Source organism: Chionomys nivalis, chromosome 15, assembly GCF_950005125.1.
Source record: "Chionomys nivalis chromosome 15, mChiNiv1.1, whole genome shotgun sequence".
NCBI lineage: Eukaryota > Metazoa > Chordata > Mammalia > Rodentia > Cricetidae > Chionomys > Chionomys nivalis.
In genome coordinates this window covers 59,666,826-59,684,742 of record NC_080100.1, presented here as the reverse complement: position 1 = coordinate 59,684,742, position 17,917 = coordinate 59,666,826, and positions in this window count along the sequence as shown.

The window sequence follows — 17,917 nt, the reverse complement described above, 5'->3', positions numbered from 1 at the left end:
AATGTATAGATATCTGTCCTTATAACCACAGATGAGTGGTTTTCATCCCTCATCAAGGAAACTTCTCTTTGTAAGAGAGAGAGAGAAACCACTACAGAAAACTAATAAGGAGAGTTGTGAAGCCAATCCCAATAGATACATCTATAAAACATGCCTATACCTAAAGGAACATTGCAGAAGAGGGGAAGAAAGACTATAATGCCAGAAGATCATGGACTTTGCTGTGAGATTGTATCTCCCAGTAGCATCAGAAGCTTCATCTGTAAGACTTTACCAGTATGACTAGCCAATTGTGAGATTAACAAGGGTCACACCAACGAATATGCACGCTGAATGGGGAAAACTCAGGAGGCCTCAACCCTACACAAAAGACTGCAGGCAACCGAGTAAAGCTGGAGCCGAAGAGGTGGGCCTCCCTAGGGAAGAGAACACTAACTGGCTGTCTGGCAAAAGGTTCAGTCTTAAAAGCACACATACAAGTAACATTATATAGACTCACCAGGCTACATTTATATAAACACACGTACATACATGCATGGAATAACAATTAATGAAAAAAGATGCCATGAATTTGGAGAAGAGTAGAGAGGAGTATATTGGAGACTTTTAGAGAGAGGAAAGGGGAAAATGTAATTAAAATGCAATCTTAAAAATAAACGAAAATGATTTAAAATCTGTTTAAGTCTATTTCTGGAATATGACCTAGGAATTTCCTGTGGAGAAATTTAACTGAGCTACACCTACAAAGTCTCAATGATGTGGCTAACTAAATGGAACCTAAACAATGCCAACACCAGTTTCTGTCCCAGCACAGGGGGAGGAAATCCCATGCCCTATCCACTCACCCAGATGAAGAGCTACAAGCAATTAACAACTGTTGAGAGAAGAATAATTAGTGTCCCCTGGGATCAGTCCCCTGACTAGCTATCTAATAGCAAGCAATCAGCCCTAGAAACATACTCATGCAGCCAAGAAAGACAAGAAGGCCATGAATTTGGGATGAGAGCTCAAATATGGGAGAATTAGAAGGCAGATGAGAATGGGGAAATGATTTAATATTTTTAATTAAATGAAGAAAGAATTTTTCCTAAATAAGCAATTAGAGAAACACTAAGATGTATGATGTTGATATTAGAATTACCATCACTTTCAATCAGAACACTTTATAAATAATAGAAATAATCAAAAACATAAAACAATTAGTATGTTTATATGAGATTCTATATACTTTTCTCAAATATAGACTCCAATAAACACCTTATAAAATATGCAAACATATACATGCATATAAGTTTGCTCTTTCTAAAATAATTTATGCAGCAAAAGTGATTAATATACACAGAGGGAAAGTTAACGAGACTCATGTCTGGCCTATAAAACTCTACCTGGCTTTTATCTCTTGTGTTCTGTATCTAAATGTTTTGAAACACAATATATTAAAAACATAAGACTTTTACAATGTGAGAAAATTCTTCTAGGCACTATTTTACAAGAAAGTCTTAAAATATAGCATTGTCTTTCTGTGTACTATAAGTCTTTATAAACTTGAAACACACACAAAGTAGTAACCTTCGGGGTATACACACTGAGCACACCAACTTTCCCAATATGATTGAACGTGGCTCTAATGAAGTTCTTTCTCTATGATTTGACTCTTAAGTAAGTCCTAAAGAGGAAAGAAGAGAAGAAAGTGAAACTGAAAAGCTAAAAGAACAACCTGTTCTTTTTTTTTTTTTCCTTTTTAAAATTCATTTTACATACAAACCATGGTTCCCCTTTCCCCCTCCTTTTACACCCCCTCCCTTCCCCAGCCCACTCTCCCCATTCACTTCTCAAAGTGTAAGGATTCCCATGGGGAGTCAACAAAGCCTGGAACATTAGGTTGAGGTAGGACCATGCCCCCCCCCCCCTGCATCAAGGCTGAACAGGGCATCCCACTTTAGAGAATGGGCTCCAAACAGCCAGCTCATGCATCTTTCATTTCACCAAATCAGTAGGTTGTAGACACTCTCACTATCTAATGCAATAGGAATACGATCCACTTCAACAAGCCAGTGATTAGGTTGCAAAAAAAAAAAAAATGAGTTCATACAGCCATTGATTCACATATCACAACTGAGTAATAAAGGCACACTTGGGATTTCTCTCTGTCTACTTAAATATGGCCCTAGCTGAGCTATTGCTTATCTCAAACAAATCCTATTGAGGAAGCTACACAGAACTTTTTGAAACGTGGACATACAAAAATTGCTTCTACAGAATAAAAGTTACTGGGAGAAGATTTGGGAATGGGAAAGATTTAGTGTGAATATGTGCCAGGAGGAAGAAAAGGCAGGATGAGAGAAGTTTGTCATTTACAGAGATGAGATACTTGGGGTTGGAGAGATGGCTCCATGGTTCAGAGTGCAGATTGCCCTTCAGAGGACCTTGGTTTGCTTCCCACTAACCATGTGGTAGTTCATACATGTCAGTTACTCCAATTTTAGGGGATCTGGCTTCTTCTTTTGCCAACACTCCTCCTCATAAGGGCAGGTGCAAATATGGTGCATATACATACACATAAATCAAAAATAAATCTTTAGAGAAAGGTGCTAGGCTTCCTTGAACCTCCTTATTCCCTAGGGAAAGGTGAGTACACTACCTGCCCATTCCTGAAGCCCCACTATGTAGGACAATCCAGCCTCAAGACACAGGACAATCAGATGCAATAGGGAGTTGAGTCAAAGCAGGAACTCAGTTTATTACTGTGAATGTCCGGGTATAAAGGGTAAGCGACATCCTGTGATGTAAGGGTACCTTCAGCCAATGAGAGGCAGCCAAGCCCTCCCTCTGGCTGGAGGGTCATCTATGTAGTTTTTGCTGTCTCATCCTCACTCAAACTCAAGCCAGGCTTCTCTCTGTCCTACAGGCCTTGAAGTATATGCCCTGAACTCGAGCCAGGCTTTTTTCTGTCCTATAGGCCTTGAGGTACAGGCCCTGAGATAATTTTTGGCCCAACAAAAGCAAGCTATGGTCACATGGGTTTCACAACCTCTCTGTACACTGGTGGCACCACTTACTACCCATAATAAGATTAAAAGATCAAGATTGTACTTCATTTCATTTCCTTACCTTAACATGATGGCAAAAATTTCTAGTGAAGTTTTTGGTAAAGTAGGGGTAATAGACAACCAAATATTATAGTAGAGAACATATTTAGTTAAAGAAATTGTATACAATATATTCTGATAAGTTTTCCCTACCTCTTTTTCTCCCAGACCCTCCCCCACATTCTACCCATCTAACTCCACAACTTCTCCCTCTCCTTATAAAATGAACAGGCAAATAAAAAAGCAAATGAATCAGAATCAAATAAAGAAAAACAGTACAAAAACACAAAGAGACATACATGCTCAAGCATACATAAAACCCATAAAAACAAGATACCAGAAACTATAGTATACAAAATACAAGTGAAATAAACAAGTTTCCAAAGTATGAGACAAAAAAAGTATCCAAAAATACCATTGAATTTGTTTTTCATTGGCCATCTCTACTGCTGGATATGAGGCCAGCCTTACATGTGGGTTTGCATACCCAGTGAGATTCCACTGGAAAAAACTCATTTTTCCTCTGTGAGCAATTGTCAGTTGGGGATAGTTTCTGAGTTAGGCATAAGGGTTTGTGTCTACTTCTCTTTCAGTGTTAGGAATCCATCTGGCTTGGACCTGAGCATCTTGTCACCATCCTTGTAGGTTCATGTGTGCCTCAGTCCTGTTCTGTGGGGAAGGCTATTTCCTTGGAGTCTTCCATCTCCTCAGATGCTGACAATCTTTCCACCTTTTCTTCCATAGAGTTATCTGAGTCCTGAGGGGAGAGACTCTATGAGGATACTCCATTTTGAACTCCGTGTTCCAAGATTTTACACATTGTCCAGTTGTAGGTCTCTGTATTAGTTCCCATCAGAGACGCTGCCAGAGGACAACTTATTAGCATTAGTAGTAATTACATTGCTATGTTTCTTAAGCAGAACAATAGTATTTGGTTTTCCTCTATGTACCTGACCAATCTGGTCTCATGTTCTTGAACACGTGAGCAATGTCACACATGCATTCTTTATCATAGGGGAAACCTTAAATATGATCAGACTGTGGCTGGTTATTCCCATAAACTTTGTTGCCACTGTTGTACCAGCATATCTTTTGGTCAGGTCAGATCACAGGGTTTGGAGCAAAGTTGGTGCTTACCTTCTTCTCTGGTAGCATATTTTTCAGTACCATGAACACTAGTTATAGAGGTGAAGGCTCAAATAGGCACTAGCTCAACTTCTTTGCTGATAGAGTTATGTAGGTGTTATCTTCTCACATAGGGATTTAAAATCAGTTCTGGAGAGCAATAAGTAGCCTTGGCAATAGCCTGGGTTTGGAGGGGTTCAATGGGGGCTCCTTTGGCTAGCAACTCAATTAGATGTAACCCATTCCTGACACATGGGGTTTTCTAGAGAGCTTTTATTTTCACCAATAATATGATGTTAGTGTGGATATGTTTTAAAATGCCCAATATCCATTTAGGAAGTACCTTTATATTCCAGTAGCTTACTGAGAGTTTTCAAAAGGAGAACATGTTATGTTTAATGAAATAATTGTATGCTATATCTCCAACTTCAAGATGAACACAAACCTACTTATTTTTGTCTACTAATATGAGGAATCCTTTTGGTTAATTTAAAAATATTAAACCAACCTTATGTTCTAAGATATATGAGAAAATTATAAGTGTATGAGACACTTGCCCTGAGTTACCTTCTTTACAACTCTGAAACCTGGTGGAAACACTCCTCAGAACAGTGGCTGAATGTGTTTAAGATGGCATGTTTCAGAAGTATTCTAGGCATCACACAAAGAGGAAGGCTACACAGTGATGACATTAAGAATCATCTCCATCTACAGAAGGAAGTAAACTACAGAAGTTGGCAATGGCGCCTGATATACATCGGCCATGTTATGATAATGAACAACGACAGATACCCAAAGATAGCACTGCTTGGAAGAGTGCATAGGGTAAGACAAAGAGGAAGACCCAAAAAAATACTGGATATACAGCATAAAGGAAGACTGTGTGTGACAATAACACAAGCATCCTGGACTTCCCAGGATAGGAACAACTGAGAACCACCATAAGTGGGCTGCCCATGCATGTTTAAGCATTGCTGGGGCATAAATGATGATGATGATGATGATGATGTTCTGAGATAAATCCTACTCAATATTAATTTATTGTTACCTTGTCTACTTTTTTGGAATTTGCTAGTAGAATTATGTCAAGACAATTATGTGAATAATTGAGATTTTTATTTTTATACTTTTTAATCTATCTGATTATGTAATTTTAATTTATTATTTTCTTGATTTATTTTCATGTGCCTTTGGTATCATGATAATGCTAGCCTCATACAATAAGTTGGTATATAATACTTCCTTTTCAATTTTTTGAAAAATTGATAATAGATTCTACTAACTGGTTGAATATTTGAAAGACTCTGCTAGTAAATTATTAAGATTCCATGCATAGTGTTGGATGATAGACTTTTCCTGGAGAGACACAACACTAACATGTTTACTTACCCAAGACAGGTAGGCAAAGACAGGTCAAGGGATGACTATCTCCAAAATCCAACTTGGTGAGCTAATGAGCTTTGCTGAGGTTACTTACAGGAACACAGGTGAGGAGTTATTTAAGAACAGCAGCAATATCTCCTTCTAAGTGCTTTATCTCATCTCTGCTTCTTCCGTGTTGCTGGGCTTGAGAGTCTTCTCCAGAGTTCTGTTTTTCTGAGAGTCACTCTCATGTATCTTTTACTGTTTATTAATTCCTGGTGGTGGAGAATCCTGTACATCTGATCAGTTTTAAGGACTTCCTGAAATAAATTTGAGGTGTTTTTGCTAGACAGTGTGTTTTATAATTTGCATCTTTTAGCAATATTTTTTTTACTTATTTATTTATTTTTATTCTTTTTTAATTAAAATTTCCACCTGCTCCCCATTTCCCATTTCCCTCCCCTCCTCCCAAATATTGCCCTCCCCCCACTTCCCTCCCCCTATCCCCACTCCTCTTCTCCTCCCCCCACTCCATTCCCCCTCCCTCTCGATACTGAAGAGCAGTCCAAATTCCCTGCCCTGCGGGAAGACCAAGGTCCTTCTATCTACGTCCAGAAAGGTGAGCGTCCAAACAGGCTAAGCTCCCACAAAGCCAGTTCATGTATTAGGATCGAAACCTAGTGCCATTGTCCTTGGCTTCTCATCAGTCTTCATTGACCGCCATGCTCAGAGAGTCCGGAATCAACCCATGCTTATTCAGTCCCAGACCAGCTGGCCTTGGTGGGCTCCCAATAAATCAGTTCCACTGTCACAGTGGGTGGGTGCATCCCTCGTGGTCCTGATTTTTTGCTCATGTTCTCCCTCCTTCTGCTCCTCATTTGGACCTTAAGAGCTCAGACCGTTGCTCCAAATTGAGACTCTGTCTCTACCTCGATCCATCGCCAGATGAAGGTTCTAAGGTGATATGCAAGATATTCATCAGTATAGGATAGGGTCATTTCAGGTTCCCTCTCCTTAGTTGCCCAAGGTACCAGCTGGGGACATATTCCTGGACACCTGCGAACCCCTCAAGAGTCAAGTCTCTTGCCAACCCTAAGATGGCTCCCTTAGATAGGATATATACTTCGCTGCTCCCGTATCCATCCTTCCTATATCCCAACCATCCCAATCCTCCGAGCTCCTCCCATCCTCCCCTTCTCATATTTCTCATCCCATTTCCCCTTTGCCCCATGCCACCTCACCCGCAAGTTCCCAGTTTTTGCCCTGGAATCTTGTCTACTTCCCCCTCTCCATGCGGATGACTATATGATTTTCTTTGGGTTCATTTTCTTATTTAGCTTCTATAGGATCACACATTATATGCTTAATGTCTTTTATTTTATGGCTAGAAACCGATTATGAGTGAGTACATCCCATGTTCCTCTTTTTGAGTCTGGGATACCTCACTCAGGATAGTGTTTTCTATTTCCATCCATTTGCACGCAAAATTCGAGAAGTCATTGTTTTTTACTGCTGAGTAGTACTCTAATATGTATATATTCCACACTTTCTTCATCCATTCCTCCATTGAAGGGCATCTAGGTTGTTTCCAGGTTTTGGCTATTACAAACAATGCTGCTATGAACATAGTTGAACAGATACTTTTGTCATTTGATGTGGCATCTCTTGGGTATATTCCCAATAGTGGTATTACTGGATCTTGGGGTAGGTTGATCCCAAATTTCCTGAGAAATCGCCACACTGATTTCCAAAGTGGTTGCACAAGTTTGCATTCCCACCAGCAATGAATGAGTGTGCCTCTTTCTCCACAACCTCTCCAGCAAAGGCTATCATTGGTGTTCTTGATTTTAGCCATTCTGACAGGTGTAAGATGGTATCTCAAAGTTGTTTTAATTTGCATTTCCCTTATCGCTAAGGAGGTTGAGCATGACCTTAGGTGTCTTTTGGCCATTTGAATTTCTTCTGTTGAGAATTCTCTGTTCAGATCAGTGCCCCATTTTTTTATTGGGTTCATTAGCATTTTAAAGTTTAGTTTCTTGAGTTCTTGATATATTTTGGTGATCAGACCTTTGTCTGTTGCAGGGTTGGTGAAGATCTTCTCCCAGTCAGTGGGTTGCCTTTTTGTCTTAGTGACAGTGTCCTTTGCTTTACAGAAGCTACTCAGTTTCAGGAGGTCCCATTTATTCAATGTTGCCCTTAATGTCTGTGCTGCTGGGGATAAACGTAGGAAGTGATCTCCTGTACCCATATGTTGTAGAGTACTTCCAACTTTTTCTTTTATCAGGTTCAGTGTGTTCAGACTAATATTGAGGTCTTTAATCCATTTGGACTTGAGTTTTGTGCATGGTGATAGATATGGATCTATTTTCATTCTTCTACACGTTGACAACCAGTTCTGCCAGCACCATTTGTTGAAGATGCTCTCTTTTTTCCATTGAATACTTTTAGCTCCTTTATCAAAAATTAGGTGTTCATAGGTTTGTGGGTTAAAATCAGGGTCTTCTACTCGGTTCCATTGGTCGACTTCTCTGTTTTTATGCCAATACCAAACCGTTTTCAATACTGAGGCTCTGTAATAGAGTTTGAGGTCAGGGATGGTAATGCCTCCAGACGATCCTTTATTATATAAGATTGTTTTGGCTATCCTGGGTTTTTTGTTTCTCCATATAAAGTTGATTATTGTCCTCTCAATATCTGTGAAGAATTTTGATGGGATTTTAATGGGGATTGCATTGAATCTATAAATTGCCCTTGGTAGAATTGCCATTTTTACTATGTTGATCCTCCCTATCCAAGAGCAAGGGAGATCCTTCCATTTTCTGGTATCCTCCTCAATTTCTTTCTTCATTGACTTAAAGTTCTTGTCAAATAGATCCTTTACTTCCTTGGTTAGGGTTACCCCAAGATATTTTATGCTATTTGTGGCTATCGTGAAGGGTGATGCTTCTCTGATTTCCATCTCTGCTTCCTTATCCTTTGTGTATAGGAGGGCAACTGATTTTTTGGAATTGATCTTGTATCCTGCAACGCTACTAAAGGTGTTTATCAGCTGAAGGAGTTCTTTGCTGGAGTTTTTGGGGTCGCTTATGTACACTATCATATCGTCTGCAAATAATGAAAGTTTAACTTCTTCCTTTCCGATTTGAATCCCTTTGATCCCCTTATGTTGTCTTATTGCTATTGCTAGAATTTCAAGCACTATATTAAAGAGGTATGGAGAGAGTGGACAACCTTGTCGTGTTCCTGATTTTAGTGGAATAGCTTTGAGTTTCTCTCCATTTAATTTGATGTTAGCTGACGGCTTGCTATAAATAGCTTTTATTATATTTAGGAACGACCATTGTATTCCTAATCTCTCTAAGACCTTTATCATAAAGGGATGTTGAATTTTGTCAAATGTTTTTTCAGCATCTAATGAAATGATCATATGGTTTTTTTCTTTCAGTTTATTTATATGATGGATTACATTGATAGATTTTCGTATGTTGAACCAGCCCTGCATCTCTGGGATGAAGCCTACTTGATCATAATGGATAATTTTTCTGATGTGTTCTTGGATTCGGTTTGCCAGTATTTTATTGAGTATTTTTGCGTCGATGTTCATGAGTGAGATTGGCCTGTAGTTCTCTTTCTTGGTTGTGTCTTTGTGTGGTTTTGGTATCAGAGTAACTTCAGCTTCATAAAAGGAATTTGGCAATGACTTCTCTGTTTCAATATTGTGAAATACATTAAGGAGTATAGGTATTAGGTCTTCTTGGAAGTTCTGGTAGAATTCTGCATTGAAGCCATCTGGACCTGGGCTTTTTTTGGTGGGGAGGTTTTTTATAACCACTTCTAATTCTTCGCGACTAACAGGTCTATTTAGATTGTTCACCTGGTCCTGGTTTAACTTTGGTATATGGTACTTATCTAAAAAAGTGTCCATTTCTATAACATTTTCCAATTTTGTGGCATACAGATTTTTGTAGTAAGATCTAATGATTCTCTGAATTTCCTCTGAGTCTGTGGTTATGTCTCCCTTTTCGTTTCTGATTTTGTTAATTTGCGTATTCTCTCTCCGCCGTTTGATTAGTTTGGATAGGGGTTTATCAATCTTATTGATTTTCTCCATGAACCAGCTTTTTGTTTCATTGATTCTTTGGATTGTTTTCTGTGTTTCTATTTTGTTGATTTCAGCCCTCAATTTGATTATTTCCAGTCTTCTACTTCTCCTAGGTGAGTCTGCTTCTTTTTTTTCTAAAGCTTTCAGGTGGGCTATTAAGTCTCCAATGTGTGCTTTCTCCGTTTTCTTTAAGTGGGCACTTAATGCTATGAATTTTCCTCTTAGCACTGCTTTCATAGTGTCCCATAGGTTTGAGTATGTTGAGTCTTCGTTTTCATTGAATTCAAGAAAGACTTTAATTTCTTTCTTTATTTCTTCCTTGATCCAGGTGTGGTTCAGTAGTTGACTGTCCAGTTTCCATGAGTTCATAGGCTTTCTGGGGATAGCATTGTTGTTGAATTCTAACTTTAATCCATGGTGATCTGATAAGACACAGGTGGTTACCGATATTTTTTTGTAACTGTGTAAGTTTGCTTTGTTACCGAGTATGTGGTCTATTTTCGAGAAGGTTCCATGAGCTGCAGAGAAGAAGGTATATTCTTTCCTATTTGGGTGGAATGTTCTATAGATGTCTGTTAAGTCCATTTGATTCATTACCTCCCTTAATCCTCTTATTTCTCTGTTAGGTTTCTGTTTGATTGACCTGTCCATTGGTGAGAGAGGAGTGTTGAAATCTCCTACTATTAGTGTGTGTGGTTTGATGACTGCCTTGAGTTTTAGTAACGTTTCTTTTACATAAGTGGGTGCTTTTTATTAGGGGCATATATATTCAGGATTGAGATTTCATCCTGGTGAATTGTTCCTGTTATGAGTAAAAAATGTCCATCTCCATCTCTTTTGATTGATTTTAGTTTGAAGTCAACTTTCTTAGAAATTAGTATGGCCACACCTGCTTGTTTCTTAGGTCCGTTTGCTTGATAAACCTTTTCCCAGCCCTTTACTCTGAGTAGATGTCTGTCTTTGTGGTTGAGGTGTGTTTCTTGTAAACAGCAGAATGTTGGATCCTGTTTTCGTATCCAATCTCTTAGCCTGTGCCTCTTTATAGGTGAGTTGAGTCCATTGATATTAAGTGATATTAATGACCAGTGGTTGTTAACTCCGGTCATTTTTCCTTTCTTTCTTTCTTTCCTTTGGTAGTAGAGTTTGTGTGTTTCCCTTCTTCAAGTTGTGCTGGTGAAGGGTCTTTAGATGTCTGAGTTATTGTGGGCATTGTTGGACTCCTTGGCTTGTGATTTTCCTTCAATTACTTTCTGAAGGGCTGGATTTGTGGCTACGTATTGTTTAAATTTGTTTTTATCCTGGAAAACTTTGTTTTCTCCATTTATAGTGAACGAAAGCTTGGCTGGGTATAGTAGTCTGGGCTTGCATCCATGGTCTCGTAGTTTCTGCAGTATATCTATCCAGGACCTTCTGGCTTTCATGGTTTCCATAGAGAAATCAGGTGTAAGTCTGATAGGTTTACCTTTATAGGTAACTTGACCTTTTTCCTTTGCAGCTCTTAATATTCTTTCTTTATTCTGTATGTTTTGTGTTTTGATTATTATATGACGAGGAGATGTTTTTTTTTGATTCAGTCGATTTGGTGTTCTGTATGCTTCTTGAACCTTCAAAGGAATATCTTTCTTAAGGTTGGGAAAGTTTTCTTCTATAATTTTATTAAATATATTTTCTGGACCATTGAGCTGTACTTCTTCTCCTTCTTCTATCCCTATTATTCTTAGGTTTGGTCTTTTTATTGTGTCCCAGATTTCCTGAATGTTTTGTGATGAGAATTTGTTGGTTATGCTGTTTTCTTTGATGAGAGTGTTTATTTTCTCTATGGTATCTTCAGTGTCTGAGATTCTTTCTTCTATCTCTTGTAATCTGTTGGTGGTACTTGTCTCTGTAGTTCCTGTTCGTTTATTCAAATTTTCCATCTCCATCCTTCCCTCGGTTTGTGTTTTCTTTATTACTTCCACTTCGTTCTTCAAGTCTTGAACCGTTTCCCTTACCTGTTTGATTACTTTTTCTTGTTTCTCTTGGTTTTCTTGGGTATCTTTGAGATATTTATTCATTTCCTCTACCTTTTTGTTTGTAATCTCTAATTGGTTGTGGCAGTTTTTCACCTCCTGTTTAAGGTCCTCTATTATTTTCATAAAATTCACTTTTGAGTCGAATTCTTCTAATTCTTCTGTATTAGGGTTTAGACTTCTCATTTCGGGATTCCTGGATCCTGGTGATGTCACGTTGCCTTTCAAGTTGTTTGGGGAATTCTTGCATTGGCGCCTGCCCATCTTTTCCTTCAAATGGAGCCAGGAGAGGCCTGATGTCTTGGACCAGTCTTTGCTGTGACTAACTCTCTAGGTGTATCTCCTCAGTGTAGGGGCGGGAACCGTTCCCTTCCAGGTGAACTCCTCAACACCAAAACATGGATGCCTGGTATTCCAATGACCCGCGTAAAGAAGGCCGAATGCAAGGGGTCGGGCGGGGTCCAGTAGAACACAGGCGACACTGCAGTACAAGCTGGAGGTGCCTGCGCTCCCTTTCGGGGGGGTTGCTGAGGCCTGCCCGCTGCTCTGGTTGGGTAGCCTTAGTGTAGGGGCGTTTGTGCTCTCTACCTGGACCGTCCGCCCCAGGATAGTACACACTCACCCGTCCCGATGAAACTTCTTGGCACCTACACAGGAACTCCTGGATGCCCCAATGAGCCAGGGACTAATGGAGGTAGGGCGCAGGCAGAGCAGGTCCAGCAGATCACAGCAGAGACTGCAGCCCCAGCAGCAGGGGCCCGCTTTCCCTGGCGGGGACCTTGAGGCCTGCCCTCTAGTCAGGGACTCACTGCTCTGGGTTGGTAGCCTTAGTGAAATGGCAGGAAACTGTTCCACAGCTAAGGACCTTGCAGACAAGGCAGGTTTGGGGGTGGGGGTGGGGGCGGGTGTGTAGGAGAGCAAGCCCTGCAGCAGGCGCTGGGGGAGGGGTGTTTGTGCTCTCTACCTGGACAGTCCGCCGCAGGATAGCACACACTCACCCGTCCCGATGAAACTTCTCGGCACCTACACAGGAACTCCTGGATGCCCCAATGAGCCAGGGACTAAGGGAAGTAGGGCGCAGGCAGAGCAGGTCCAGCAGATCACAGCAGAGACTGCAGCCCCAGCAGCAAGGGCCCGCTTTCCCTGGCGGGGACCTTGAGGCCTGCCCTCTGGTCAGGGACTCACTGCTCTGGGTTGGTAGCCTTAGTGAAATGGCAGGAAACTGTTCCACAGCTAAGGACCTTGCAGACAAGCTTTTAGCAATATTTGTAATTCTTTTTTAATGGACTTAACCATCCATCCAAATTGCTCATAATAGTCTATTTCCTGATAGGTGATAGATAGATTGATACATAGATAGATAGATGATCGATAGATATATAGATAGATGATAGATAGATAGATAGATAGATAGATAGATAGATAGATAGATAGAAAGAAAGATAGATATAGATAGAATGAACTTGTAGTAATGGCACTATCTTTGTGATTTGTATTCTTTTTATTTTTATCCTAAAATTCTGGGTAGTGATTTACCAATTTCCCCTACCCATTAAAAGAACCAGATTTTAGTGCTTTGATTTTTCCTGATCATTTGCATTTTCTACATTTCTTTCTCTCTGATCCTTAAAAAGTCATTTTATCTATATACTTTAAGTCTTATTCATTGAACTTTTATACTATCAAAACATTGTTTAGAAAGCTTTCCTATTTCCCTAATGCCGTTATTTAATCCTTTTAGTTTCTCGAAGTCATGGGTGAGTATATTCTTTAAAAAAAAATAAGTAGTAAATCTTGTAGGTGTTGTGTTCCCTACAATCTCAGATGCTGTGACTCAGCTCTATGGCTCTGCTGTATAAGTGACTGTGGCCATGTTAAAGAAAAAAAAAATTTTAATTTATTTTTATTCATTTTCAATTAAAATTTCCACCTGCTCCCCGTTTCCCATTTCCCTCCCCCTCCTCCCACATATTGCCCCCTCCCCCCACTCCCCTCCCCCTATCCCCACTCCTCTTCTCCTCCCCCCACTCCATTCCCCCTCCATCTCGATACTGAAGAGCAGTCCAAATTCCCTGCCCCGCGGGAAGACCAAGGTCCTCCCACTTCTATCTAGGTCCAGGAAGGTGAGCGTCCAAACAGGCTAGGCTCCCACAAAACCAGTTCATGTATTAGGATCGAAACCTAGTGCCATTGTCCTTGGCTTCTCATCAGCCTTCATTGTCCGCCATGTTCAGAGAGTCCAGTTTCAACCCATGCTTATTCAGTCCCAGTCCAGGTGGCCTTGGTGGGCTCCCAATAGATCAGTTCCACTGTCACAGTGGGTGGGTGCACCCCTCATGGTCCTGACTTCCTTGCTCATGTTCTCCCTCCTTCTGCTCCTCATTTGGACCTTAAGAGCTCAGACCGTTGCTCCAAATTGGGTCTCTGTCTCGATCCATCGCCAGATGAAGGTTCTAAGGTGATATGCAAGATATTCATCAGTATAGGATAGGGTCATTTCAGGTTCCCTCTCCTCAGTTGCCCAAGGTACCAGCTGGGGACATCTCCCTGGACACCTGCGAACCCCTCTAGAGTCAAGTATCTTGCCAATCCTAAGATGGCTCCCTTAGTTAGGATATATACTTTGCTGCTCCCCTATCCACCCTTCCTACATCCCAACCATCCCATTTCCCCAAGCTCCTCCCATCCTCCCCTTCTCACGTTTCTCACCCCATTTCCCCTTAGCCCCATGCCACCTCACCTGTAAGTTCCCAGTTTTTGCCCAGCAATCTTGCCTACTTCCCCTATCCAGGCGAATGACTATACGTTTTTTCTTTGGGTTCACTTTCTTATTTAGCTTCTCTAGGATCACAAATTATATGCTCAATGTCCTTTATTTATGGCTAGAAACCAATTAGGAGTGAGTACATCCCATGTTCCTCTTTTTGGGTCTGGGTTACCTCACTCAGGATAGTGTTTTCTATTTCCATCCATTTGCACGCAAAATTCGAGAAGTCATTGTTTTTACCACTGAGTAGTACTCTAATATGTATATATTCCACACTTTCTTCATCCATTCCTCCATTGAAGGGCATCTAGGTTGTTTCCAGGTTCTGGCTATTATAAACAATGCTGCTATAAACATAGTTGAACAGATACTTTTGTCATATGATAGGGCATCTCTTGGGTATATTCCCAATAGTGGTATTACTGGATCTTGGGGTAGGTTGATCCCAAATTTCCTGAGAAATTGCCACACTGATTTCCAAAGTGGTTGCACAAGTTTGCATTCCCACCAGCAATGGATGAGTGTACCCCTTACTCCACAACCTCTCCAGCAAAGGCTATCATTGTTGTTTTTGATTTTAGCCATTCTGACAGGTGTAAGATGGTATCTCAAACTTGTTTTAATATGCATTTCCCTTATCGCTAAGGAGGTTGAGCATGACCTTAAGTGTCTTTTGGCCATTTGAACTTCTTCTGTTGAGACTTCTCTGTTCAGTACCCCATTTTTTAATTGGGTTAATTAGCATTTTAAAGTCTAGTTTCTTAAGTTCTTTATATATTTTGGAGATCAGACCTTTGAGCATCTTCAACAAATGGTGCTGGCAGAACTGGTTGTCAACCTGTAGAAGAATGAAAATAGATCTATATCTATCGCCATGCACAAAACTCAAGTCCAAATGGATTAAAGACCTCAATATCAGTCTGAACACACTGAACCTGATAGAAGAAACAGTGGGAAGTACTCTACAACATATGGGTACAGGAGATCACTTCCTACGTATATCCCCAGCAGCACAGACATTAAGGATAACATTGAATAAATGGGACCTCCTGAAACTGAGAAGCTTCTGTAAAGCAAAGGACACTGTCACTAAGACAAAAAGGCAACCCACTGAATGGGAGAAGTTCTTCACCAACCCTGCAACAAATAAAGAAAATTTTTTAACACACAGAAAAGCCAAAAGTTAGTCAGAATGGCTGATTCCTATTTCAAGTATGGACTTAGTCACTGTGTTTATGTTTTTATTCAGTTGGGGATATTTGCTTCTCCCTTAGGTTGTTCTTCAACCTATGGTTTTCTTAGTGTTTATTGTTACAGTTTACTTGTTAGGGTCTAATTTTATTCTATTGTGACCAGGGAATATGCTTTAAAACTAATTATTTTAAATTTGTTGATACTTGATTTATATCACAGAAAATGGTCTTAGTAAATGTTCTATTCTAATTTAAAAACAATGTATATTCTGTTGCTGTGGAATGGAGTACTTTATGAGTATCTACTAGGATAAGTTGTTTGAGACTGTTTTTAAAGGCCTCTAAATTTTTACTCACTACTCATTTCCTCAACCTGAAGGAGGAAGAATTTAAATTCCTAACATTGTTGTGGATTTGTGTTTTTCTTAACGTTCCATTGACTTTTGTCGCTGTATCTTGAAATCGTTTTCCTTTCGTCTCAAACATTTATGCCAACATTGTCCCACACATGTCTGTTGTGCTGATATTTGCCAGCTCTGTGTCTGAAAACAGTCTTTTTCCCCTTCATTTTTGAAAGATACTTTCTCTGGGTGAAAGCTCTCAGATTGACAGTAAAAATTCTCTCAATATGCCCAAGACATTTCTCCATATCTTACTTGCCTTGTTTCTGACAAGAAATCTATCATCATTGTTTTTGTTCAGTGTGTAAAGTGTCCTTTTGTTCTAGCTCATTTTCACTGATTTTGCAGACTTTGATTCGAATTGTTCTGGTGTAGTTTTCTTCAGGTTACCAAAGGTTTCTAATTTTTAGGCTTGTAGTTTTTTTTTTAAATCAACATTTGAACATTTCTGGTTTGTTTCTTTTACTATAAACTCATCTTTTCTCCTTCCCTCTAGAATGCATTGCTTTTGTTGCAGGCCACGGACAAACCTTTACATTTTGTGGAGACTTTGCTGGGTTTCAGTCTGGATAGTTCATCTTTTTTTTCTTCATGCTCGCTAGTTTTTCATATGTAACATGTCTGTTTCCAGTTATTTCTCATTTCACGTATCGTGTTCATCTCTATAAGTTAATTTTATTTTGTTTTCATTTATTTGTTTTGTGTGTATGTTTACATGTATACTTTGTTCAGTTTTTTTGTTCTACATTTTAAATAAATATAATTCAGTGATATTCATTATAATTCTAAAATCTGTTGTTTGCTTTAGATCCTCCTTCTTGCTGTGGACCAGGGTTGATTATTCGTTATATACTTGTAATTTCTAACCAGATACATGCATTGTCAATTTTACCTTGCTGAATGTTATAATTTTTAGTCTCTAAGTCATCTTCAAGTTTGCTGCTGAACGAAGTTAAGTTATACAGAGCCAATTTGTATCTCTGATATGGTTTAAGACCAGAGATCAGATAGTTTAATGTTCTGTTACATGGGGGAAAGTCCTTTAATGTTTCACTAATGATAAAGTTTTAAGGTTTTGTTGGATAGTGTTCTTTCTGACTCTCTTACTTATTGTCTTTTCTACTGTTGTTATTTGTCTTCCACGTTAGTCTTAGGTAATGTTTAGCCTTCTATGTGATGCTTGGGTCTAGGATGGATGCTCAAGGAATCCCCCTGTAGACTGTAGGATATACTCATTGTGTTGTGATGTTGTCTTTTTCCTGATAGTCTACACTACAGAATCTAGCTTCTTTGATCCACTGGTTTTCAACAATACCTCCTTAAGTAGCCTGTTGAGCTCAACCTGCTTATATTGGGACTTCTTTCTATTGCATTTTATTCTTAGAATCTAATATAGTATCTGAAACATAGGAAAACCTGCAAAAATTAGATCAAATGTACTTGTGTTTAAAAATCTTTCACCTTTGCTATAATAAGATTTCCACTTTTGTAGATGTTCCTAAACATATACCTGTGCCCCTTAAACTAATAAAATAGCTTATGGATAAACAACTAGCCCTAGTATTATTAATTTTCTATTAAAAATCAAATCATCGTCAAAGATTCATTGGGTTTAAGCGATTTTGAGATGTGCATCGTTTACTTGAATTTTTGTTGGTGGTAGGACAGGTCTATATCTGAGTTGAAAGTAAGAACTCTGTAGATACACCAAACAATTATTTATAAAGCTCATTAGATTGCTGTTTCTTAAGGTAGCATGGAACAAAATCATATGGAGAATTGATTTGTATATTAAATAATTTTGACTCTATAAATCCCCTTTGGATGTGAATTAACAAGGGTTAATCCCAAGATGATTTCTTTGTTCAT